Source organism: Electrophorus electricus, chromosome 13 (assembly GCF_041902795.1).
Source record: "Electrophorus electricus isolate QZ-2024a chromosome 13, ASM4190279v1, whole genome shotgun sequence".
NCBI lineage: Eukaryota > Metazoa > Chordata > Actinopteri > Gymnotiformes > Gymnotidae > Electrophorus > Electrophorus electricus.
In genome coordinates, this window is record NC_137509.1 from 20,882,393 (window position 1) to 20,906,482 (window position 24,090).

The 24,090-nt window shown below is 36.5% G+C and overlaps 25 pseudogenes; all 25 read left to right on the top strand.

The window, feature by feature from the left end:
- Positions 1-281: 281 nt before the first annotated feature.
- On the top strand, positions 282-400 carry LOC145650685 (5S ribosomal RNA; annotated as a pseudogene).
- A 556-nt stretch (positions 401-956) lies between these two features.
- On the top strand, positions 957-1,075 carry LOC145648994 (5S ribosomal RNA; annotated as a pseudogene).
- A 1,562-nt stretch (positions 1,076-2,637) lies between these two features.
- On the top strand, positions 2,638-2,756 carry LOC145649891 (5S ribosomal RNA; annotated as a pseudogene).
- A 352-nt stretch (positions 2,757-3,108) lies between these two features.
- LOC145650686 (5S ribosomal RNA) lies at positions 3,109-3,227 on the top strand (annotated as a pseudogene).
- Positions 3,228-3,783: 556 nt separating this feature from the next.
- On the top strand, positions 3,784-3,902 carry LOC145648995 (5S ribosomal RNA; annotated as a pseudogene).
- Positions 3,903-5,464: 1,562 nt separating this feature from the next.
- LOC145649892 (5S ribosomal RNA) lies at positions 5,465-5,583 on the top strand (annotated as a pseudogene).
- Positions 5,584-5,935: 352 nt separating this feature from the next.
- On the top strand, positions 5,936-6,054 carry LOC145650687 (5S ribosomal RNA; annotated as a pseudogene).
- Positions 6,055-6,610: 556 nt separating this feature from the next.
- Positions 6,611-6,729, top strand: LOC145648144 (5S ribosomal RNA; annotated as a pseudogene).
- A 1,562-nt stretch (positions 6,730-8,291) lies between these two features.
- On the top strand, positions 8,292-8,410 carry LOC145649893 (5S ribosomal RNA; annotated as a pseudogene).
- Positions 8,411-8,762: 352 nt separating this feature from the next.
- On the top strand, positions 8,763-8,881 carry LOC145650688 (5S ribosomal RNA; annotated as a pseudogene).
- Positions 8,882-9,437: 556 nt separating this feature from the next.
- Positions 9,438-9,556, top strand: LOC145648145 (5S ribosomal RNA; annotated as a pseudogene).
- Positions 9,557-9,908: 352 nt separating this feature from the next.
- On the top strand, positions 9,909-10,027 carry LOC145650689 (5S ribosomal RNA; annotated as a pseudogene).
- A 556-nt stretch (positions 10,028-10,583) lies between these two features.
- LOC145648147 (5S ribosomal RNA) lies at positions 10,584-10,702 on the top strand (annotated as a pseudogene).
- Positions 10,703-11,807: 1,105 nt separating this feature from the next.
- On the top strand, positions 11,808-11,926 carry LOC145647504 (5S ribosomal RNA; annotated as a pseudogene).
- A 1,105-nt stretch (positions 11,927-13,031) lies between these two features.
- LOC145646686 (5S ribosomal RNA) lies at positions 13,032-13,150 on the top strand (annotated as a pseudogene).
- Positions 13,151-13,816: 666 nt separating this feature from the next.
- Positions 13,817-13,935, top strand: LOC145646688 (5S ribosomal RNA; annotated as a pseudogene).
- A 2,334-nt stretch (positions 13,936-16,269) lies between these two features.
- Positions 16,270-16,388, top strand: LOC145649895 (5S ribosomal RNA; annotated as a pseudogene).
- Positions 16,389-16,740: 352 nt separating this feature from the next.
- On the top strand, positions 16,741-16,859 carry LOC145650691 (5S ribosomal RNA; annotated as a pseudogene).
- A 556-nt stretch (positions 16,860-17,415) lies between these two features.
- LOC145648148 (5S ribosomal RNA) lies at positions 17,416-17,534 on the top strand (annotated as a pseudogene).
- A 1,105-nt stretch (positions 17,535-18,639) lies between these two features.
- On the top strand, positions 18,640-18,758 carry LOC145647505 (5S ribosomal RNA; annotated as a pseudogene).
- Positions 18,759-19,863: 1,105 nt separating this feature from the next.
- Positions 19,864-19,982, top strand: LOC145648988 (5S ribosomal RNA; annotated as a pseudogene).
- A 666-nt stretch (positions 19,983-20,648) lies between these two features.
- On the top strand, positions 20,649-20,767 carry LOC145646689 (5S ribosomal RNA; annotated as a pseudogene).
- Positions 20,768-21,871: 1,104 nt separating this feature from the next.
- Positions 21,872-21,990, top strand: LOC145646690 (5S ribosomal RNA; annotated as a pseudogene).
- A 666-nt stretch (positions 21,991-22,656) lies between these two features.
- LOC145647027 (5S ribosomal RNA) lies at positions 22,657-22,775 on the top strand (annotated as a pseudogene).
- A 790-nt stretch (positions 22,776-23,565) lies between these two features.
- On the top strand, positions 23,566-23,684 carry LOC145647028 (5S ribosomal RNA; annotated as a pseudogene).
- The last annotated feature ends 406 nt before the right edge of the window (positions 23,685-24,090 follow it).

A 24,090-nucleotide genomic window follows, 5' to 3' on the forward strand; every position in this document is an offset into this window, starting at 1 on the left:
ACTATCTGTTAGCACCTGGGAATAGCAGATGCTGTAAGTTTTTTTTGCATCACTTTCATTTACTCTCCAACTCACATGCCTGAATGTGAAGTGCAGTGATTCATCAAAAAACTGTCTGTTAGTGCCTCCGTATACCAGATGTTGTAAGCTTTTATTGCATCATTTAATTTACATTCAAGATAACATTCTAGAATGTCAAGTACAGGGATTAATAAAAAAAATTGTCAGATTGGTCTTTGATCATATTTGCTATGATTAGGCAATTTGAGTAAGTGTTTGAGGCTTACGGCCACACCAGTTTGAGCACGCCCAATCTCATCTGACCTTGGAAGCTAAGCAAGTTTGGGCCTGGATACTACTGAGGTGGGACCTTACCTAGGAATACCAGGTGCTGTAAGCTTTTCTTGCATCACTTTAATTTACTTTCAAGCTGACATGCTCAAATGTGAAGTGCAGTGATTAATAAAAAAAACTATCTGTTAGCACATTGGACTACGAGATGCTGTAAGCTTCTCTTGCATCACTTTAATTTACTGTCAAGATGACATGCTAGGATGTGAAATGCAGTGATTAATTAAAAAAACTATCTGTTAGCACCTGGGAATAGCAGATGCTGTAAGTTTTTGTTGCATCACTTTACTTTAATCTGCAACTGACAAGCTTGTATGTGAAGTGTACAGATTAAATAGAAATATTTTAGTACCAGGGAATAGCAGGTGCTGTAAGATTGTTTGCATCCCTTTAATTTATGTTCAAGCTATCATGTTCAAATTTGAAGTGCAGTGAATAATTAGTGCCTCCGTATACCAGCTCCGTATTGTAAGCTTTTATTGCATCATTTAATTACATTCAAGATAACATTCTAGAATGTCAATTGCAGGGATTAATAAAAAAAATTGTCAGATTGGTCTTTGATCATATTTGCTATGATTAGGCAATTTGAGTAAGTGTTTAAGTCTTACGGCCACACCAGCTTGAGAACGCCCAATCTCATCTGACCTTGGAAGCTAAGCAAGTTGGGGCCTGAATAGTACTGAGGTGGGACCCTACCTAGGAATACCAGGTGCTGTAAGCTTTTCTTGCATCACTTTAATTTACTTTCAAGCTGACATGCTCAAATGTGAAGTGCAGTGATTAATAAAAAAAACTATCTGTTAGCACCTGGGAATAGCAGATGCTGTAAGTTTTTTTTGCATGACTTTCATTTACTCTCCAACTCACATGCCTGAATGTGAAGTGCAGTGATTCCTCAAAAATCTATCTGTTAGCACCTTGGACTACGAGATGCTGTAAGCTTCTCTTGCATCACTTTAATTTACTTTCAAGATGACATGCTAGGATGTGAAGTGCAGTGATTAATTAAAAAAACTATCTGTTAGCACCTGGGAATAGCAAATGCTGTAAGTTTTTGTTGCATCACTTTACTTTAATCTGCAACTGACAAGCTTGTATGTGAAGTGTACAGATTAAATAGAAATATTTTAGTACCAGGGAATAGCAGGTGCTGTAAGATTGTATTGCATCCCTTTAATTTATGTTCAAGCTATCATGTTCAAATTTGAAGTGCAGTGAATAATTAACTCAAACTATCTGTTAGCACCTGGGAATAGCAGATGCTGTAAGTTTTTTTTGCATCACTTTCATTTACTCTCCAACTCACATGCCTGAATGTGAAGTGCAGTGATTCCTCAAAAATCTATCTGTTAGCACCTTGGACTACGAGATGCTGTAAGCTTCTCTTGCATCACTTTAATTTACTTTCAAGCTGACATGCTCAAATGTGAAGTGCAGTGATTAATAAAAAAAACTATCTGTTAGCACCTGGGAATAGCAGGTGCTGTAAGATTGTATTGCATCCCTTTAATTTATGTTCAAGCTATCATGTTCAAATTTGAAGTGCAGTGAATAATTAACTCAAACTATCTGTTAGCACCTGGGAATAGCAGATGCTGTAAGTTTTTTTTGCATCACTTTCATTTACTCTCCAACTCACATGCCTGAATGTGAAGTGCAGTGATTCCTCAAAAATCTATCTGTTAGCACCTTGGACTACGAGATGCTGTAAGCTTCTCTTGCATCACTTTAATTTACTTTCAAGATGACATGCTAGGATGTGAAGTGCAGTGATTAATTAAAAAAACTATCTGTTAGCACCTGGGAATAGCAGATGCTGTAAGTTTTTGTTGCATCACTTTACTTTAATCTGCAACTGACAAGCTTGTATGTGAAGTGTACAGATTAAATAGAAATATTTTAGTACCAGGGAATAGCAGGTGCTGTAAGATTGTTTTCATCCCTTTAATTTATTTTCAAGCTATCATGTTCAAATTTGAAGTGCAGTGAATAATTAACTCAAACTATCTGTTAGCACCTGGGAATAGCAGATTTTGTAAGTTTTTTTTGCATCACTTTCATTTACTCTCCAACTCACATGCCTGAATGTGAAGTGCAGTGATTCATCAAAAAACTGTCTGTTAGTGCCTCCGTATACAAGATGTTGTAAGCTTTTATTGCATCATTTAATTTACATTCAAGATAACATTCTAGAACGTCAAGTGCAGGGATTAATAAAAAAAATTGTCAGATTGGTCTTTGATCATATTTGCTATGATTAGGCAATTTGAGTAAGCGTTTAAGGCTTACGGCCACACCAGCTTCAGAACGCCCAATCTCATCTGATCTTGGAAGCTAAGCAAGTTTGAGCCTGGATAGTACTGAGGTGGGACCCTACCTAGGAATACCAGGTGCTGTAAGCTTTTCTTGCATCACTTTAATTTACTTTCAAGCTGACATGCTCAAATGTGAAGTGCAGTGATTAATATAAAAAACTATCTGTTAGCACCTGGGAATAGCAGATGCTGTAAGTTTTTTTTGCATCACTTTCATTTACTCTCCAACTCACATGCCTGAATGTGAAGTGCAGTGATTCATCAAAAAACTGTCTGTTAGTGCCTCCGTATACCAGATGTTGTAAGCTTTTATTGCATCATTTAATTTACATTCAAGATAACATTCTAGAATGTCAAGTACAGGGATTAATAAAAAAAATTGTCAGATTGGTCTTTGATCATATTTGCTATGATTAGGCAATTTGAGTAAGTGTTTGAGGCTTACGGCCACACCAGTTTGAGCACGCCCAATCTCATCTGACCTTGGAAGCTAAGCAAGTTTGGGCCTGGATACTACTGAGGTGGGACCTTACCTAGGAATACCAGGTGCTGTAAGCTTTTCTTGCATCACTTTAATTTACTTTCAAGCTGACATGCTCAAATGTGAAGTGCAGTGATTAATAAAAAAAACTATCTGTTAGCACATTGGACTACGAGATGCTGTAAGCTTCTCTTGCATCACTTTAATTTACTGTCAAGATGACATGCTAGGATGTGAAATGCAGTGATTAATTAAAAAAACTATCTGTTAGCACCTGGGAATAGCAGATGCTGTAAGTTTTTGTTGCATCACTTTACTTTAATCTGCAACTGACAAGCTTGTATGTGAAGTGTACAGATTAAATAGAAATATTTTAGTACCAGGGAATAGCAGGTGCTGTAAGATTGTTTGCATCCCTTTAATTTATGTTCAAGCTATCATGTTCAAATTTGAAGTGCAGTGAATAATTAGTGCCTCCGTATACCAGCTCCGTATTGTAAGCTTTTATTGCATCATTTAATTACATTCAAGATAACATTCTAGAATGTCAATTGCAGGGATTAATAAAAAAAATTGTCAGATTGGTCTTTGATCATATTTGCTATGATTAGGCAATTTGAGTAAGTGTTTAAGTCTTACGGCCACACCAGCTTGAGAACGCCCAATCTCATCTGACCTTGGAAGCTAAGCAAGTTGGGGCCTGAATAGTACTGAGGTGGGACCCTACCTAGGAATACCAGGTGCTGTAAGCTTTTCTTGCATCACTTTAATTTACTTTCAAGCTGACATGCTCAAATGTGAAGTGCAGTGATTAATAAAAAAAACTATCTGTTAGCACCTGGGAATAGCAGATGCTGTAAGTTTTTTTTGCATGACTTTCATTTACTCTCCAACTCACATGCCTGAATGTGAAGTGCAGTGATTCCTCAAAAATCTATCTGTTAGCACCTTGGACTACGAGATGCTGTAAGCTTCTCTTGCATCACTTTAATTTACTTTCAAGATGACATGCTAGGATGTGAAGTGCAGTGATTAATTAAAAAAACTATCTGTTAGCACCTGGGAATAGCAAATGCTGTAAGTTTTTGTTGCATCACTTTACTTTAATCTGCAACTGACAAGCTTGTATGTGAAGTGTACAGATTAAATAGAAATATTTTAGTACCAGGGAATAGCAGGTGCTGTAAGATTGTATTGCATCCCTTTAATTTATGTTCAAGCTATCATGTTCAAATTTGAAGTGCAGTGAATAATTAACTCAAACTATCTGTTAGCACCTGGGAATAGCAGATGCTGTAAGTTTTTTTTGCATCACTTTCATTTACTCTCCAACTCACATGCCTGAATGTGAAGTGCAGTGATTCCTCAAAAATCTATCTGTTAGCACCTTGGACTACGAGATGCTGTAAGCTTCTCTTGCATCACTTTAATTTACTTTCAAGCTGACATGCTCAAATGTGAAGTGCAGTGATTAATAAAAAAAACTATCTGTTAGCACCTGGGAATAGCAGGTGCTGTAAGATTGTATTGCATCCCTTTAATTTATGTTCAAGCTATCATGTTCAAATTTGAAGTGCAGTGAATAATTAACTCAAACTATCTGTTAGCACCTGGGAATAGCAGATGCTGTAAGTTTTTTTTGCATCACTTTCATTTACTCTCCAACTCACATGCCTGAATGTGAAGTGCAGTGATTCCTCAAAAATCTATCTGTTAGCACCTTGGACTACGAGATGCTGTAAGCTTCTCTTGCATCACTTTAATTTACTTTCAAGATGACATGCTAGGATGTGAAGTGCAGTGATTAATTAAAAAAACTATCTGTTAGCACCTGGGAATAGCAGATGCTGTAAGTTTTTGTTGCATCACTTTACTTTAATCTGCAACTGACAAGCTTGTATGTGAAGTGTACAGATTAAATAGAAATATTTTAGTACCAGGGAATAGCAGGTGCTGTAAGATTGTTTTCATCCCTTTAATTTATTTTCAAGCTATCATGTTCAAATTTGAAGTGCAGTGAATAATTAACTCAAACTATCTGTTAGCACCTGGGAATAGCAGATTTTGTAAGTTTTTTTTGCATCACTTTCATTTACTCTCCAACTCACATGCCTGAATGTGAAGTGCAGTGATTCATCAAAAAACTGTCTGTTAGTGCCTCCGTATACAAGATGTTGTAAGCTTTTATTGCATCATTTAATTTACATTCAAGATAACATTCTAGAACGTCAAGTGCAGGGATTAATAAAAAAAATTGTCAGATTGGTCTTTGATCATATTTGCTATGATTAGGCAATTTGAGTAAGCGTTTAAGGCTTACGGCCACACCAGCTTCAGAACGCCCAATCTCATCTGATCTTGGAAGCTAAGCAAGTTTGAGCCTGGATAGTACTGAGGTGGGACCCTACCTAGGAATACCAGGTGCTGTAAGCTTTTCTTGCATCACTTTAATTTACTTTCAAGCTGACATGCTCAAATGTGAAGTGCAGTGATTAATATAAAAAACTATCTGTTAGCACCTGGGAATAGCAGATGCTGTAAGTTTTTTTTGCATCACTTTCATTTACTCTCCAACTCACATGCCTGAATGTGAAGTGCAGTGATTCATCAAAAAACTGTCTGTTAGTGCCTCCGTATACCAGATGTTGTAAGCTTTTATTGCATCATTTAATTTACATTCAAGATAACATTCTAGAATGTCAAGTACAGGGATTAATAAAAAAAATTGTCAGATTGGTCTTTGATCATATTTGCTATGATTAGGCAATTTGAGTAAGTGTTTGAGGCTTACGGCCACACCAGTTTGAGCACGCCCAATCTCATCTGACCTTGGAAGCTAAGCAAGTTTGGGCCTGGATACTACTGAGGTGGGACCTTACCTAGGAATACCAGGTGCTGTAAGCTTTTCTTGCATCACTTTAATTTACTTTCAAGCTGACATGCTCAAATGTGAAGTGCAGTGATTAATAAAAAAAACTATCTGTTAGCACATTGGACTACGAGATGCTGTAAGCTTCTCTTGCATCACTTTAATTTACTGTCAAGATGACATGCTAGGATGTGAAATGCAGTGATTAATTAAAAAAACTATCTGTTAGCACCTGGGAATAGCAGATGCTGTAAGTTTTTGTTGCATCACTTTACTTTAATCTGCAACTGACAAGCTTGTATGTGAAGTGTACAGATTAAATAGAAATATTTTAGTACCAGGGAATAGCAGGTGCTGTAAGATTGTTTGCATCCCTTTAATTTATGTTCAAGCTATCATGTTCAAATTTGAAGTGCAGTGAATAATTAGTGCCTCCGTATACCAGCTCCGTATTGTAAGCTTTTATTGCATCATTTAATTACATTCAAGATAACATTCTAGAATGTCAATTGCAGGGATTAATAAAAAAAATTGTCAGATTGGTCTTTGATCATATTTGCTATGATTAGGCAATTTGAGTAAGTGTTTAAGTCTTACGGCCACACCAGCTTGAGAACGCCCAATCTCATCTGACCTTGGAAGCTAAGCAAGTTTGGGCCTGAATAGTACTGAGGTGGGACCCTACCTAGGAATACCAGGTGCTGTAAGCTTTTCTTGCATCACTTTAATTTACTTTCAAGCTGACATGCTCAAATGTGAAGTGCAGTGATTAATAAAAAAAACTATCTGTTAGCACCTGGGAATAGCAGATGCTGTAAGTTTTTTTTGCATGACTTTCATTTACTCTCCAACTCACATGCCTGAATGTGAAGTGCAGTGATTCCTCAAAAATCTATCTGTTAGCACCTTGGACTACGAGATGCTGTAAGCTTCTCTTGCATCACTTTAATTTACTTTCAAGATGACATGCTAGGATGTGAAGTGCAGTGATTAATTAAAAAAACTATCTGTTAGCACCTGGGAATAGCAAATGCTGTAAGTTTTTGTTGCATCACTTTACTTTAATCTGCAACTGACAAGCTTGTATGTGAAGTGTACAGATTAAATAGAAATATTTTAGTACCAGGGAATAGCAGGTGCTGTAAGATTGTATTGCATCCCTTTAATTTATGTTCAAGCTATCATGTTCAAATTTGAAGTGCAGTGAATAATTAACTCAAACTATCTGTTAGCACCTGGGAATAGCAGATGCTGTAAGTTTTTTTTGCATCACTTTCATTTACTCTCCAACTCACATGCCTGAATGTGAAGTGTAGTGATTCATCAAAAAACTATATGTTAGCACATTGGACTACGAGATGCTGTAAGCTTCTCTTGCATCACTTTAATTTACTGTCAAGATGACATGCTAGGATGTGAAATGCAGTGATTAATTAAAAAAACTATCTGTTAGCACCTGGGAATAGCAGGTGCTGTAAGATTGTATTGCATCCCTTTAATTTATGTTCAAGCTATCATGTTCAAATTTGAAGTGCAGTGAATAATTAACTCAAACTATCTGTTAGCACCTGGGAATAGCAGATGCTGTAAGTTTTTTTTGCATCACTTTCATTTACTCTCCAACTCACATGCCTGAATGTGAAGTGCAGTGATTCCTCAAAAATCTATCTGTTAGCACCTTGGACTACGAGATGCTGTAAGCTTCTCTTGCATCACTTTAATTTACTTTCAAGATGACATGCTAGGATGTGAAGTGCAGTGATTAATTAAAAAAACTATCTGTTAGCACCTGGGAATAGCAGATGCTGTAAGTTTTTGTTGCATCACTTTACTTTAATCTGCAACTGACAAGCTTGTATGTGAAGTGTACAGATTAAATAGAAATATTTTAGTACCAGGGAATAGCAGGTGCTGTAAGATTGTTTTCATCCCTTTAATTTATTTTCAAGCTATCATGTTCAAATTTGAAGTGCAGTGAATAATTAACTCAAACTATCTGTTAGCACCTGGGAATAGCAGATTTTGTAAGTTTTTTTTGCATCACTTTCATTTACTCTCCAACTCACATGCCTGAATGTGAAGTGCAGTGATTCATCAAAAAACTGTCTGTTAGTGCCTCCGTATACAAGATGTTGTAAGCTTTTATTGCATCATTTAATTTACATTCAAGATAACATTCTAGAACGTCAAGTGCAGGGATTAATAAAAAAAATTGTCAGATTGGTCTTTGATCATATTTGCTATGATTAGGCAATTTGAGTAAGCGTTTAAGGCTTACGGCCACACCAGCTTCAGAACGCCCAATCTCATCTGATCTTGGAAGCTAAGCAAGTTTGAGCCTGGATAGTACTGAGGTGGGACCCTACCTAGGAATACCAGGTGCTGTAAGCTTTTCTTGCATCACTTTAATTTACTTTCAAGCTGACATGCTCAAATGTGAAGTGCAGTGATTAATATAAAAAACTATCTGTTAGCACCTGGGAATAGCAGATGCTGTAAGTTTTTTTTGCATCACTTTCATTTACTCTCCAACTCACATGCCTGAATGTGAAGTGCAGTGATTCATCAAAAAACTGTCTGTTAGTGCCTCCGTATACCAGATGTTGTAAGCTTTTATTGCATCATTTAATTTACATTCAAGATAACATTCTAGAATGTCAAGTACAGGGATTAATAAAAAAAATTGTCAGATTGGTCTTTGATCATATTTGCTATGATTAGGCAATTTGAGTAAGTGTTTGAGGCTTACGGCCACACCAGTTTGAGCACGCCCAATCTCATCTGACCTTGGAAGCTAAGCAAGTTTGGGCCTGGATACTACTGAGGTGGGACCTTACCTAGGAATACCAGGTGCTGTAAGCTTTTCTTGCATCACTTTAATTTACTTTCAAGCTGACATGCTCAAATGTGAAGTGCAGTGATTAATAAAAAAAACTATCTGTTAGCACATTGGACTACGAGATGCTGTAAGCTTCTCTTGCATCACTTTAATTTACTGTCAAGATGACATGCTAGGATGTGAAATGCAGTGATTAATTAAAAAAACTATCTGTTAGCACCTGGGAATAGCAGATGCTGTAAGTTTTTGTTGCATCACTTTACTTTAATCTGCAACTGACAAGCTTGTATGTGAAGTGTACAGATTAAATAGAAATATTTTAGTACCAGGGAATAGCAGGTGCTGTAAGATTGTTTGCATCCCTTTAATTTATGTTCAAGCTATCATGTTCAAATTTGAAGTGCAGTGAATAATTAGTGCCTCCGTATACCAGCTCCGTATTGTAAGCTTTTATTGCATCATTTAATTACATTCAAGATAACATTCTAGAATGTCAATTGCAGGGATTAATAAAAAAAATTGTCAGATTGGTCTTTGATCATATTTGCTATGATTAGGCAATTTGAGTAAGTGTTTAAGTCTTACGGCCACACCAGCTTGAGAACGCCCAATCTCATCTGACCTTGGAAGCTAAGCAAGTTTGGGCCTGAATAGTACTGAGGTGGGACCCTACCTAGGAATACCAGGTGCTGTAAGCTTTTCTTGCATCACTTTAATTTACTTTCAAGCTGACATGCTCAAATGTGAAGTGCAGTGATTAATATAAAAAACTATCTGTTAGCACCTGGGAATAGCAGATGCTGTAAGTTTTTTTTGCATCACTTTCATTTACTCTCCAACTCACATGCCTGAATGTGAAGTGCAGTGATTCATCAAAAAACTGTCTGTTAGTGCCTCCGTATACCAGATGTTGTAAGCTTTTATTGCATCATTTAATTTACATTCAAGATAACATTCTAGAATGTCAAGTACAGGGATTAATAAAAAAAATTGTCAGATTGGTCTTTGATCATATTTGCTATGATTAGGCAATTTGAGTAAGTGTTTGAGGCTTACGGCCACACCAGTTTGAGCACGCCCAATCTCATCTGACCTTGGAAGCTAAGCAAGTTTGGGCCTGGATACTACTGAGGTGGGACCTTACCTAGGAATACCAGGTGCTGTAAGCTTTTCTTGCATCACTTTAATTTACTTTCAAGCTGACATGCTCAAATGTGAAGTGCAGTGATTAATAAAAAAAACTATCTGTTAGCACATTGGACTACGAGATGCTGTAAGCTTCTCTTGCATCACTTTAATTTACTGTCAAGATGACATGCTAGGATGTGAAATGCAGTGATTAATTAAAAAAACTATCTGTTAGCACCTGGGAATAGCAGATGCTGTAAGTTTTTGTTGCATCACTTTACTTTAATCTGCAACTGACAAGCTTGTATGTGAAGTGTACAGATTAAATAGAAATATTTTAGTACCAGGGAATAGCAGGTGCTGTAAGATTGTTTGCATCCCTTTAATTTATGTTCAAGCTATCATGTTCAAATTTGAAGTGCAGTGAATAATTAGTGCCTCCGTATACCAGCTCCGTATTGTAAGCTTTTATTGCATCATTTAATTACATTCAAGATAACATTCTAGAATGTCAATTGCAGGGATTAATAAAAAAAATTGTCAGATTGGTCTTTGATCATATTTGCTATGATTAGGCAATTTGAGTAAGTGTTTAAGTCTTACGGCCACACCAGCTTGAGAACGCCCAATCTCATCTGACCTTGGAAGCTAAGCAAGTTTGGGCCTGAATAGTACTGAGGTGGGACCCTACCTAGGAATACCAGGTGCTGTAAGCTTTTCTTGCATCACTTTAATTTACTTTCAAGCTGACATGCTCAAATGTGAAGTGCAGTGATTAATAAAAAAAACTATCTGTTAGCACCTGGGAATAGCAGATGCTGTAAGTTTTTTTTGCATGACTTTCATTTACTCTCCAACTCACATGCCTGAATGTGAAGTGCAGTGATTCCTCAAAAATCTATCTGTTAGCACCTTGGACTACGAGATGCTGTAAGCTTCTCTTGCATCACTTTAATTTACTTTCAAGATGACATGCTAGGATGTGAAGTGCAGTGATTAATTAAAAAAACTATCTGTTAGCACCTGGGAATAGCAAATGCTGTAAGTTTTTGTTGCATCACTTTACTTTAATCTGCAACTGACAAGCTTGTATGTGAAGTGTACAGATTAAATAGAAATATTTTAGTACCAGGGAATAGCAGGTGCTGTAAGATTGTATTGCATCCCTTTAATTTATGTTCAAGCTATCATGTTCAAATTTGAAGTGCAGTGAATAATTAACTCAAACTATCTGTTAGCACCTGGGAATAGCAGATGCTGTAAGTTTTTTTTGCATCACTTTCATTTACTCTCCAACTCACATGCCTGAATGTGAAGTGTAGTGATTCATCAAAAAACTATATGTTAGCACATTGGACTACGAGATGCTGTAAGCTTCTCTTGCATCACTTTAATTTACTGTCAAGATGACATGCTAGGATGTGAAATGCAGTGATTAATTAAAAAAACTATCTGTTAGCACCTGGGAATAGCAGATGCTGTAAGTTTTTGTTGCATCACTTTACTTTAATCTGCAACTGACAAGCTTGTATGTGAAGTGTACAGATTAAATAGAAATATTTTAGTACCAGGGAATAGCAGGTGCTGTAAGATTGTTTGGATCCCTTTAATTTATGTTCAAGCTATCATGTTCAAATTTGAAGTGCAGTGAATAATTAGTGCCTCCGTATACCAGCTCCGTATTGTAAGCTTTTATTGCATCATTTAATTACATTCAAGATAACATTCTAGAATGTCAATTGCAGGGATTAATAAAAAAAATTGTCAGATTGGTCTTTGATCATATTTGCTATGATTAGGCAATTTGAGTAAGTGTTTAAGGCTTATGGCCACACCAGCTTGAGAACGCCCAATCTCATCTGACCTTGGAAGCTAAGCAAGTTTGGGCCTGAATAGTACTGAGGTGGGACCCTACCTAGGAATACCAGGTGCTGTAAGCTTTTCTTGCATCACTTTAATTTACTTTCAAGCTGACATGCTCAAATGTGAAGTGCAGTGATTAATAAAAAAAACTATCTGTTAGCACCTGGGAATAGCAGATGCTGTAAGTTTTTTTTGCATCACTTTCATTTACTCTCCAACTCACATGCCTGAATGTGAAGTGCAGTGATTCCTCAAAAATCTATCTGTTAGCACCTTGGACTACGAGATGCTGTAAGCTTCTCTTGCATCACTTTAATTTACTTTCAAGATGACATGCTAGGATGTGAAGTGCAGTGATTAATTAAAAAAACTATCTGTTAGCACCTGGGAATAGCAAATGCTGTAAGTTTTTGTTGCATCACTTTACTTTAATCTGCAACTGACAAGCTTGTATGTGAAGTGTACAGATTAAATAGAAATATTTTAGTACCAGGGAATAGCAGGTGCTGTAAGATTGTATTGCATCCCTTTAATTTATGTTCAAGCTATCATGTTCAAATTTGAAGTGCAGTGAATAATTAACTCAAACTATCTGTTAGCACCTGGGAATAGCAGATGCTGTAAGTTTTTTTTGCATCACTTTCATTTACTCTCCAACTCACATGCCTGAATGTGAAGTGCAGTGATTCCTCAAAAATCTATCTGTTAGTACCTTGGACTACGAGATGCTGTAAGCTTCTCTTGCATCACTTTAATTTACTTTCAAGATGACATGCTAGGATGTGAAGTGCAGTGATTAATTATAAAAACTATCTGTTAGCACCTGGGAATAGCAAATGCTGTAAGTTTTTGTTGCATCACTTTACTTTAATCTGCAACTGACAAGCTTGTATGTGAAGTGTACAGATTAAATAGAAATATTTTAGTACCAGGGAATAGCAGGTGCTGTAAGATTGTTTGCATCCCTTTAATTTATGTTCAAGCTATCATGTTCAAATTTGAAGTGCAGTGAATAATTAGTGCCTCAGTATACCAGCTCCGTATTGTAAGCTTTTATTGCATCATTTAATTACATTCAAGATAACATTCTAGAATGTCAAGTGCAGGGATTAATAAAAAAAATTGTCAGATTGGTCTTTGATCATATTTGCTATGATTAGGCAATTTGAGTAAGTGTTTAAGGCTTACGGCCACACCAGCTTGAGAACGCCCAATCTCATCTGACCTTGGAAGCTAAGCAAGTTTGGGCCTGAATAGTACTGAGGTGGGACCCTACCTAGGAATACCAGGTGCTGTAAGCTTTTCTTGCATCACTTTAATTTACTTTCAAGCTGACATGCTCAAATGTGAAGTGCAGTGATTAATAAAAAAAACTATCTGTTAGCACCTGGGAATAGCAGATGCTGTAAGTTTTTTTTGCATCACTTTCATTTACTCTCCAACTCACATGCCTGAATGTGAAGTGCAGTGATTCCTCAAAAATCTATCTGTTAGCACCTTGGACTACGAGATGCTGTAAGCTTCTCTTGCATCACTTTAATTTACTTTCAAGATGACATGCTAGGATGTGAAGTGCAGTGATTAATTAAAAAAACTATCTGTTAGCACCTGGGAATAGCAGATGCTGTAAGTTTTTGTTGCATCACTTTACTTTAATCTGCAACTGACAAGCTTGTATGTGAAGTGTACAGATTAAATAGAAATATTTTAGTACCAGGGAATAGCAGGTGCTGTAAGATTGTTTGCATCCCTTTAATTTATGTTCAAGCTATCATGTTCAAATTTGAAGTGCAGTGAATAATTAGTGCCTCCGTATACCAGCTCCGTATTGTAAGCTTTTATTGCATCATTTAATTACATTCAAGATAACATTCTAGAATGTCAAGTGCAGGGATTAATAAAAAAAATTGTCAGATTGGTCTTTGATCATATTTGCTATGATTAGGCAATTTGAGTAAGTGTTTAAGGCTTACGGCCACACCAGCTTGAGAACGCCCAATCTCATCTGACCTTGGAAGCTAAGCAAGTTTGGGCCTGAATAGTACTGAGGTGGGACCCTACCTAGGAATACCAGGTGCTGTAAGCTTTCCTTGCATCACTTTAATTTACTTTCAAGCTGACATGCTCAAATGTGAAGTGCAGTGATTAATAAAAAAAACTATCTGTTAGCACCTGGGAATAGCAGATGCTGTAAGTTTTTTTTGCATCACTTTCATTTACTCTCCAACTCACATGCCTGAATGTGAAGTGCAGTGATTCCTCAAAAATCTATCTGTTAGCACCTTGGACTACGAGATGCTGTAAGCTTCTCTTGCATCACTTTAATTTACTTTCAAGATGACATGCTAGGATGTGAAGTGCAGTGATTAATTAAAAAAACTATCTGTTAGCACCTGGGAATAGCAAATGCTGTAAGTTTTTGTTGCATCACTTTACTTTAATCTGCAACTGACAAGCTTGTATGTGAAGTGTACAGATTAAATAGAAATATTTTAGTACCAGGGAATAGCAGGTGCTGTAAGATTGTATTGCATCCCTTTAATTTATGTTCAAGCTATCATGTTCAAATTTGAAGTGCAGTGAATAATTAACTCAAACTATCTGTTAGCACCTGGGAATAGCAGATGCTGTAAGTTTTTTTTGCATCACTTTCATTTACTCTCCAACTCACATGCCTGAATGTGAAGTGTAGTGATTCATCAAAAAACTATATGTTAGCACATTGGACTACGAGATGCTGTAAGCTTCTCTTGCATCACTTTAATTTACTGTCAAGATGACATGCTAGGATGTGAAATGCAGTGATTAATTAAAAAAACTATCTGTTAGCACCTGGGAATAGCAGGTGCTGTAAGATTGTATTGCATCCCTTTAATTTATGTTCAAGCTATCATGTTCAAATTTGAAGTGCAGTGAATAATTAACTCAAACTATCTGTTAGCACCTGGGAATAGCAGATGCTGTAAGTTTTTTTTGCATCACTTTCATTTACTCTCCAACTCACATGCCTGAATGTGAAGTGCAGTGATTCCTCAAAAATCTATCTGTTAGCACCTTGGACTACGAGATGCTGTAAGCTTCTCTTGCATCACTTTAATTTACTTTCAAGATGACATGCTAGGATGTGAAGTGCAGTGATTAATTAAAAAAACTATCTGTTAGCACCTGGGAATAGCAAATGCTGTAAGTTTTTGTTGCATCACTTTACTTTAATCTGCAACTGACAAGCTTGTATGTGAAGTGTACAGATTAAATAGAAATATTTTAGTACCAGGGAATAGCAGGTGCTGTAAGATTGTATTGCATCCCTTTAATTTATGTTCAAGCTATCATGTTCAAATTTGAAGTGCAGTGAATAATTAACTCAAACTATCTGTTAGCACCTGGGAATAGCAGATGCTGTAAGTTTTTTTTGCATCACTTTCATTTACTCTCCAACTCACATGCCTGAATGTGAAGTGTAGTGATTCATCAAAAAACTATATGTTAGCACATTGGACTACGAGATGCTGTAAGCTTCTCTTGCATCACTTTAATTTACTGTCAAGATGACATGCTAGGATGTGAAATGCAGTGATTAATTAAAAAAACTATCTGTTAGCACCTGGGAATAGCAGGTGCTGTAAGATTGTATTGCATCCCTTTAATTTATGTTCAAGCTATCATGTTCAAATTTGAAGTGCAGTGAATAATTAACTCAAACTATCTGTTAGCACCTGGGAATAGCAGATGCTGTAAGTTTTTTTTGCATCACTTTCATTTACTCTCCAACTCACATGCCTGAATGTGAAGTGCAGTGATTCCTCAAAAATCTATCTGTTAGCACCTTGGACTACGAGATGCTGTAAGCTTCTCTTGCATCACTTTAATTTACTTTCAAGATGACATGCTAGGATGTGAAGTGCAGTGATTAATTAAAAAAACTATCTGTTAGCACCTGGGAATAGCAGATGCTGTAAGTTTTTGTTGCATCACTTTACTTTAATCTGCAACTGACAAGCTTGTATGTGAAGTGTACAGATTAAATAGAAATATTTTAGTACCAGGGAATAGCAGGTGCTGTAAGATTGTTTTCATCCCTTTAATTTATTTTCAAGCTATCATGTTCAAATTTGAAGTGCAGTGAATAATTAACTCAAACTATCTGTTAGCACCTGGGAATAGCAGATTTTGTAAGTTTTTTTTGCATCACTTTCATTTACTCTCCAACTCACATGCCTGAATGTGAAGTGCAGTGATTCATCAAAAAACTGTCTGTTAGTGCCTCCGTATACAAGATGTTGCAAGCTTTTATTGCATCATTTAATTTACATTCAAGATAACATTCTAGAACGTCAAGTGCAGGGATTAATAAAAAAAATTGTCAGATTGGTCTTTGATCATATTTGCTATGATTAGGCAATTTGAGTAAGCGTTTAAGGCTTACGGCCACACCAGCTTCAGAACGCCCAATCTCATCTGATCTTGGAAGCTAAGCAAGTTTGAGCCTGGATAGTACTGAGGTGGGACCCTACCTAGGAATACCAGGTGCTGTAAGCTTTTCTTGCATCACTTTAATTTACTTTCAAGCTGACATGCTCAAATGTGAAGTGCAGTGATTAATATAAAAAACTATCTGTTAGCACCTGGGAATAGCAGATGCTGTAAGTTTTTTTTGCATCACTTTCATTTACTCTCCAACTCACATGCCTGAATGTGAAGTGCAGTGATTCATCAAAAAACTGTCTGTTAGTGCCTCCGTATACCAGATGTTGTAAGCTTTTATTGCATCATTTAATTTACATTCAAGATAACATTCTAGAATGTCAAGTACAGGGATTAATAAAAAAAATTGTCAGATTGGTCTTTGATCATATTTGCTATGATTAGGCAATTTGAGTAAGTGTTTGAGGCTTACGGCCACACCAGTTTGAGCACGCCCAATCTCATCTGACCTTGGAAGCTAAGCAAGTTTGGGCCTGGATACTACTGAGGTGGGACCTTACCTAGGAATACCAGGTGCTGTAAGCTTTTCTTGCATCACTTTAATTTACTTTCAAGCTGACATGCTCAAATGTGAAGTGCAGTGATTAATAAAAAAAACTATCTGTTAGCACATTGGACTACGAGATGCTGTAAGCTTCTCTTGCATCACTTTAATTTACTGTCAAGATGACATGCTAGGATGTGAAATGCAGTGATTAATTAAAAAAACTATCTGTTAGCACCTGGGAATAGCAGATGCTGTAAGTTTTTGTTGCATCACTTTACTTTAATCTGCAACTGACAAGCTTGTATGTGAAGTGTACAGATTAAATAGAAATATTTTAGTACCAGGGAATAGCAGGTGCTGTAAGATTGTTTGCATCCCTTTAATTTATGTTCAAGCTATCATGTTCAAATTTGAAGTGCAGTGAATAATTAGTGCCTCCGTATACCAGCTCCGTATTGTAAGCTTTTATTGCATCATTTAATTACATTCAAGATAACATTCTAGAATGTCAATTGCAGGGATTAATAAAAAAAATTGTCAGATTGGTCTTTGATCATATTTGCTATGATTAGGCAATTTGAGTAAGTGTTTAAGTCTTACGGCCACACCAGCTTGAGAACGCCCAATCTCATCTGACCTTGGAAGCTAAGCAAGTTTGGGCCTGAATAGTACTGAGGTGGGACCCTACCTAGGAATACCAGGTGCTGTAAGCTTTTCTTGCATCACTTTAATTTACTTTCAAGCTGACATGCTCAAATGTGAAGTGCAGTGATTAATAAAAAAAACTATCTGTTAGCACCTGGGAATAGCAGATGCTGTAAGTTTTTTTTGCATGACTTTCATTTACTCTCCAACTCACATGCCTGAATGTGAAGTGCAGTGATTCCTCAAAAATCTATCTGTTAGCACCTTGGACTACGAGATGCTGTAAGCTTCTCTTGCATCACTTTAATTTACTTTCAAGATGACATGCTAGGATGTGAAGTGCAGTGATTAATTAAAAAAACTATCTGTTAGCACCTGGGAATAGCAAATGCTGTAAGTTTTTGTTGCATCACTTTACTTTAATCTGCAACTGACAAGCTTGTATGTGAAGTGTACAGATTAAATAGAAATATTTTAGTACCAGGGAATAGCAGGTGCTGTAAGATTGTATTGCATCCCTTTAATTTATGTTCAAGCTATCATGTTCAAATTTGAAGTGCAGTGAATAATTAACTCAAACTATCTGTTAGCACCTGGGAATAGCAGATGCTGTAAGTTTTTTTTGCATCACTTTCATTTACTCTCCAACTCACATGCCTGAATGTGAAGTGTAGTGATTCATCAAAAAACTATATGTTAGCACATTGGACTACGAGATGCTGTAAGCTTCTCTTGCATCACTTTAATTTACTGTCAAGATGACATGCTAGGATGTGAAATGCAGTGATTAATTAAAAAAACTATCTGTTAGCACCTGGGAATAGCAGATGCTGTAAGTTTTTGTTGCATCACTTTACTTTAATCTGCAACTGACAAGCTTGTATGTGAAGTGTACAGATTAAATAGAAATATTTTAGTACCAGGGAATAGCAGGTGCTGTAAGATTGTTTGGATCCCTTTAATTTATGTTCAAGCTATCATGTTCAAATTTGAAGTGCAGTGAATAATTAGTGCCTCCGTATACCAGCTCCGTATTGTAAGCTTTTATTGCATCATTTAATTACATTCAAGATAACATTCTAGAATGTCAATTGCAGGGATTAATAAAAAAAATTGTCAGATTGGTCTTTGATCATATTTGCTATGATTAGGCAATTTGAGTAAGTGTTTAAGGCTTATGGCCACACCAGCTTGAGAACGCCCAATCTCATCTGACCTTGGAAGCTAAGCAAGTTTGGGCCTGAATAGTACTGAGGTGGGACCCTACCTAGGAATACCAGGTGCTGTAAGCTTTTCTTGCATCACTTTAATTTACTTTCAAGCTGACATGCTCAAATGTGAAGTGCAGTGATTAATAAAAAAAACTATCTGTTAGCACCTGGGAATAGCAGATGCTGTAAGTTTTTTTTGCATCACTTTCATTTACTCTCCAACTCACATGCCTGAATGTGAAGTGCAGTGATTCCTCAAAAATCTATCTGTTAGCACCTTGGACTACGAGATGCTGTAAGCTTCTCTTGCATCACTTTAATTTACTTTCAAGATGACATGCTAGGATGTGAAGTGCAGTGATTAATTAAAAAAACTATCTGTTAGCACCTGGGAATAGCAAATGCTGTAAGTTTTTGTTGCATCACTTTACTTTAATCTGCAACTGACAAGCTTGTATGTGAAGTGTACAGATTAAATAGAAATATTTTAGTACCAGGGAATAGCAGGTGCTGTAAGATTGTATTGCATCCCTTTAATTTATGTTCAAGCTATCATGTTCAAATTTGAAGTGCAGTGAATAATTAACTCAAACTATCTGTTAGCACCTGGGAATAGCAGATGCTGTAAGTTTTTTTTGCATCACTTTCATTTACTCTCCAACTCACATGCCTGAATGTGAAGTGCAGTGATTCCTCAAAAATCTATCTGTTAGTACCTTGGACTACGAGATGCTGTAAGCTTCTCTTGCATCACTTTAATTTACTTTCAAGATGACATGCTAGGATGTGAAGTGCAGTGATTAATTATAAAAACTATCTGTTAGCACCTGGGAATAGCAAATGCTGTAAGTTTTTGTTGCATCACTTTACTTTAATCTGCAACTGACAAGCTTGTATGTGAAGTGTACAGATTAAATAGAAATATTTTAGTACCAGGGAATAGCAGGTGCTGTAAGATTGTTTGCATCCCTTTAATTTATGTTCAAGCTATCATGTTCAAATTTGAAGTGCAGTGAATAATTAGTGCCTCAGTATACCAGCTCCGTATTGTAAGCTTTTATTGCATCATTTAATTACATTCAAGATAACATTCTAGAATGTCAAGTGCAGGGATTAATAAAAAAAATTGTCAGATTGGTCTTTGATCATATTTGCTATGATTAGGCAATTTGAGTAAGTGTTTAAGGCTTACGGCCACACCAGCTTGAGAACGCCCAATCTCATCTGACATTGGAAGCTAAGCAAGTTTGGGCCTGAATAGTACTGAGGTGGGACCCTACCTAGGAATACCAGGTGCTGTAAGCTTTTCTTGCATCACTTTAATTTACTTTCAAGCTGACATGCTCAAATGTGAAGTGCAGTGATTAATAAAAAAAACTATCTGTTAGCACCTGGGAATAGCAGATGCTGTAAGTTTTTTTTGCATCACTTTCATTTACTCTCCAACTCACATGCCTGAATGTGAAGTGCAGTGATTCCTCAAAAATCTATCTGTTAGCACCTTGGACTACGAGATGCTGTAAGCTTCTCTTGCATCACTTTAATTTACTTTCAAGATGACATGCTAGGATGTGAAGTGCAGTGATTAATTAAAAAAACTATCTGTTAGCACCTGGGAATAGCAGATGCTGTAAGTTTTTGTTGCATCACTTTACTTTAATCTGCAACTGACAAGCTTGTATGTGAAGTGTACAGATTAAATAGAAATATTTTAGTACCAGGGAATAGCAGGTGCTGTAAGATTGTTTGCATCCCTTTAATTTATGTTCAAGCTATCATGTTCAAATTTGAAGTGCAGTGAATAATTAGTGCCTCCGTATACCAGCTCCGTATTGTAAGCTTTTATTGCATCATTTAATTACATTCAAGATAACATTCTAGAATGTCAAGTGCAGGGATTAATAAAAAAAATTGTCAGATTGGTCTTTGATCATATTTGCTATGATTAGGCAATTTGAGTAAGTGTTTAAGGCTTACGGCCACACCAGCTTGAGAACGCCCAATCTCATCTGACCTTGGAAGCTAAGCAAGTTTGGGCCTGAATAGTACTGAGGTGGGACCCTACCTAGGAATACCAGGTGCTGTAAGCTTTCCTTGCATCACTTTAATTTACTTTCAAGCTGACATGCTCAAATGTGAAGTGCAGTGATTAATAAAAAAAACTATCTGTTAGCACCTGGGAATAGCAGATGCTGTAAGTTTTTTTTGCATCACTTTCATTTACTCTCCAACTCACATGCCTGAATGTGAAGTGCAGTGATTCCTCAAAAATCTATCTGTTAGCACCTTGGACTACGAGATGCTGTAAGCTTCTCTTGCATCACTTTAATTTACTGTCAAGATGACATGCTAGGATGTGAAATGCTGTGATTAATTAAAAAAACTATCTGTTAGCACCTGGGAATAGCAGATGCTGTAAGTTTTTGTTGCATCACTTTACTTTAATCTGCAACTGACAAGCTTGTATGTGAAGTGTACAGATTAAATAGAAATATTTTAGTACCAGGGAATAGCAGGTGCTGTAAGATTGTTTGCATCCCTTTAATTTATTTTCAAGCTATCATGTTCAAATTTGAAGTGCAGTGAATAATTAACTCAAACTATCTGTTAGCACCTGGGAATAGCAGATGCTGTAAGTTTTTTTTGCATCACTTTCATTTACTCTCCAACTCACATGCCTGAATGTGAAGTGCAGTGATTCCTCAAAAATCTATCTGTTAGCACCTTGGACTACGAGATGCTGTAAGCTTCTCTTGCATCACTTTAATTTACTTTCAAGATGACATGCTAGGATGTGAAGTGCAGTGATTAATTAAAAAAACTATCTGTTAGCACCTGGGAATAGCAAATGCTGTAAGTTTTTGTTGCATCACTTTACTTTAATCTGCAACTGACAAGCTTGTATGTGAAGTGTACAGATTAAATAGAAATATTTTAGTACCAGGGAATAGCAGGTGCTGTAAGATTGTTTGCATCCCTTTAATTTATGTTCAAGCTATCATGTTCAAATTTGAAGTGCAGTGAATAATTAGTGCCTCCGTATACCAGCTCCGTATTGTAAGCTTTTATTGCATCATTTAATTACATTCAAGATAACATTCTAGAATGTCAAGTGCAGGGATTAATAAAAAAAATTGTCAGATTGGTCTTTGATCATATTTGCTATGATTAGGCAATTTGAGTAAGTGTTTAAGGCTTACGGCCACACCAGCTTGAGAACGCCCAATCTCATCTGACCTTGGAAGCTAAGCAAGTTTGGGCCTGAATAGTACTGAGGTGGGACCCTACCTAGGAATACCAGGTGCTGTAAGCTTTTCTTGCATCACTTTAATTTACTTTCAAGCTGACATGCTCAAATGTGAAGTGCAGTGATTAATAAAAAAAACTATCTGTTAGCACCTGGGAATAGCAGATGCTGTAAGTTTTTTTTGCATCACTTTCATTTACTCTCCAACTCACATGCCTGAATGTGAAGTGCAGTGATTCCTTAAAAATCTATCTGTTAGCACCTTGGACTACGAGATGCTGTAAGCTTCTCTTGCATCACTTTAATTTACTTTCAAGATGACATGCTAGGATGTGAAGTGCAGTGATTAATTAAAAAAACTATCTGTTAGCACCTGGGAATAGCAGATGCTGTAAGTTTTTGTTGCATCACTTTACTTTAATCTGCAACTGACAAGCTTGTATGTGAAGTGTACAGATTAAATAGAAATATTTTAGTACCAGGGAATAGCAGGTGCTGTAAGATTGTTTGCATCCCTTTAATTTATGTTCAAGCTATCATGTTCAAATTTGAAGTGCAGTGAATAATTAGTGCCTCCGTATACCAGCTCCGTATTGTAAGCTTTTATTGCATCATTTAATTACATTCAAGATAACATTCTAGAATGTCAAGTGCAGGGATTAATAAAAAAAATTGTCAGATTGGTCTTTGATCATATTTGCTATGATTAGGCAATTTGAGTAAGTGTTTAAGGCTTACAGCCACACCAGCTTGAGAACGCCCAATCTCATCTGACCTTGGAAGCTAAGCAAGTTTGGGCCTGAATAGTACTGAGGTGGGACCCTACCTAGGAATACCAGGTGCTGTAAGCTTTTCTTGCATCACTTTAATTTACTTTCAAGCTGACATGCTCAAATGTGAAGTGCAGTGATTAATAAAAAAAACTATCTGTTAGCACCTGGGAATAGCAGATGCTGTAAGTTTTTTTTGCATCACTTTCATTTACTCTCCAACTCACATGCCTGAATGTGAAGTGCAGTGATTCCTCAAAAATCTATCTGTTAGCACCTTGGACTACGAGATGCTGTAAGCTTCTCTTGCATCACTTTAATTTACTTTCAAGATGGCATGCTAGGATGTGAAGTGCAGTGATTAATTAAAAAAACTATCTGTTAGCACCTGGGAATGGCAGATGCTGTAAGTTTTTGTTGCATCACTTTACTTTAATCTGCAACTGACAAGCTTGTATGTGAAGTGTACAGATTAAATAGAAATATTTTAGTACCAGGGAATAGCAGGTGCTGTAAGATTGTTTGCATCCCTTTAATTTATTTTCAAGCTATCATGTTCAAATTTGAAGTGCAGTGAATAATTAACTCAAACTATCTGTTAGCACCTGGGAATAGCAGATGATGTAAGTTTTTTTTGCATCACTTTCATTTACTCTCCAACTCACATGCCTGAATGTGAAGTGCAGTGATTCATCAAAAAACTGTCTGTTAGTGCCTCCGTATACAAGATGTTGTAAGCTTTTATTGCATCATTTAATTTACATTCAAGATAACATTCTAGAACGTCAAGTGCAGGGATTAATAAAAAAAATTGTCAGATTGGTCTTTGATCATATTTGCTATGATTAGGCAATTTGAGTAAGTGTTTAAGGCTTACAGCCACACCAGCTTGAGAACGCCCAATCTCATCTGACCTTGGAAGCTAAGCAAGTTTGGGCCTGAATAGTACTGAGGTGGGACCCTACCTAGGAATACCAGGTGCTGTAAGCTTTTCTTGCATCACTTTAATTTACTTTCAAGCTGACATGCTCAAATGTGAAGTGCAGTGATTAATAAAAAAAACTATCTGTTAGCACCTGGGAATAGCAGATGCTGTAAGTTTTTTTTGCATCACTTTCATTTACTCTCCAACTCACATGCCTGAATGTGAAGTGCAGTGATTCCTCAAAAATCTATCTGTTAGCACCTTGGACTACGAGATGCTGTAAGCTTCTCTTGCATCACTTTAATTTACTTTCAAGATGGCATGCTAGGATGTGAAGTGCAGTGATTAATTAAAAAAACTATCTGTTAGCACCTGGGAATGGCAGATGCTGTAAGTTTTTGTTGCATCACTTTACTTTAATCTGCAACTGACAAGCTTGTATGTGAAGTGTACAGATTAAATAGAAATATT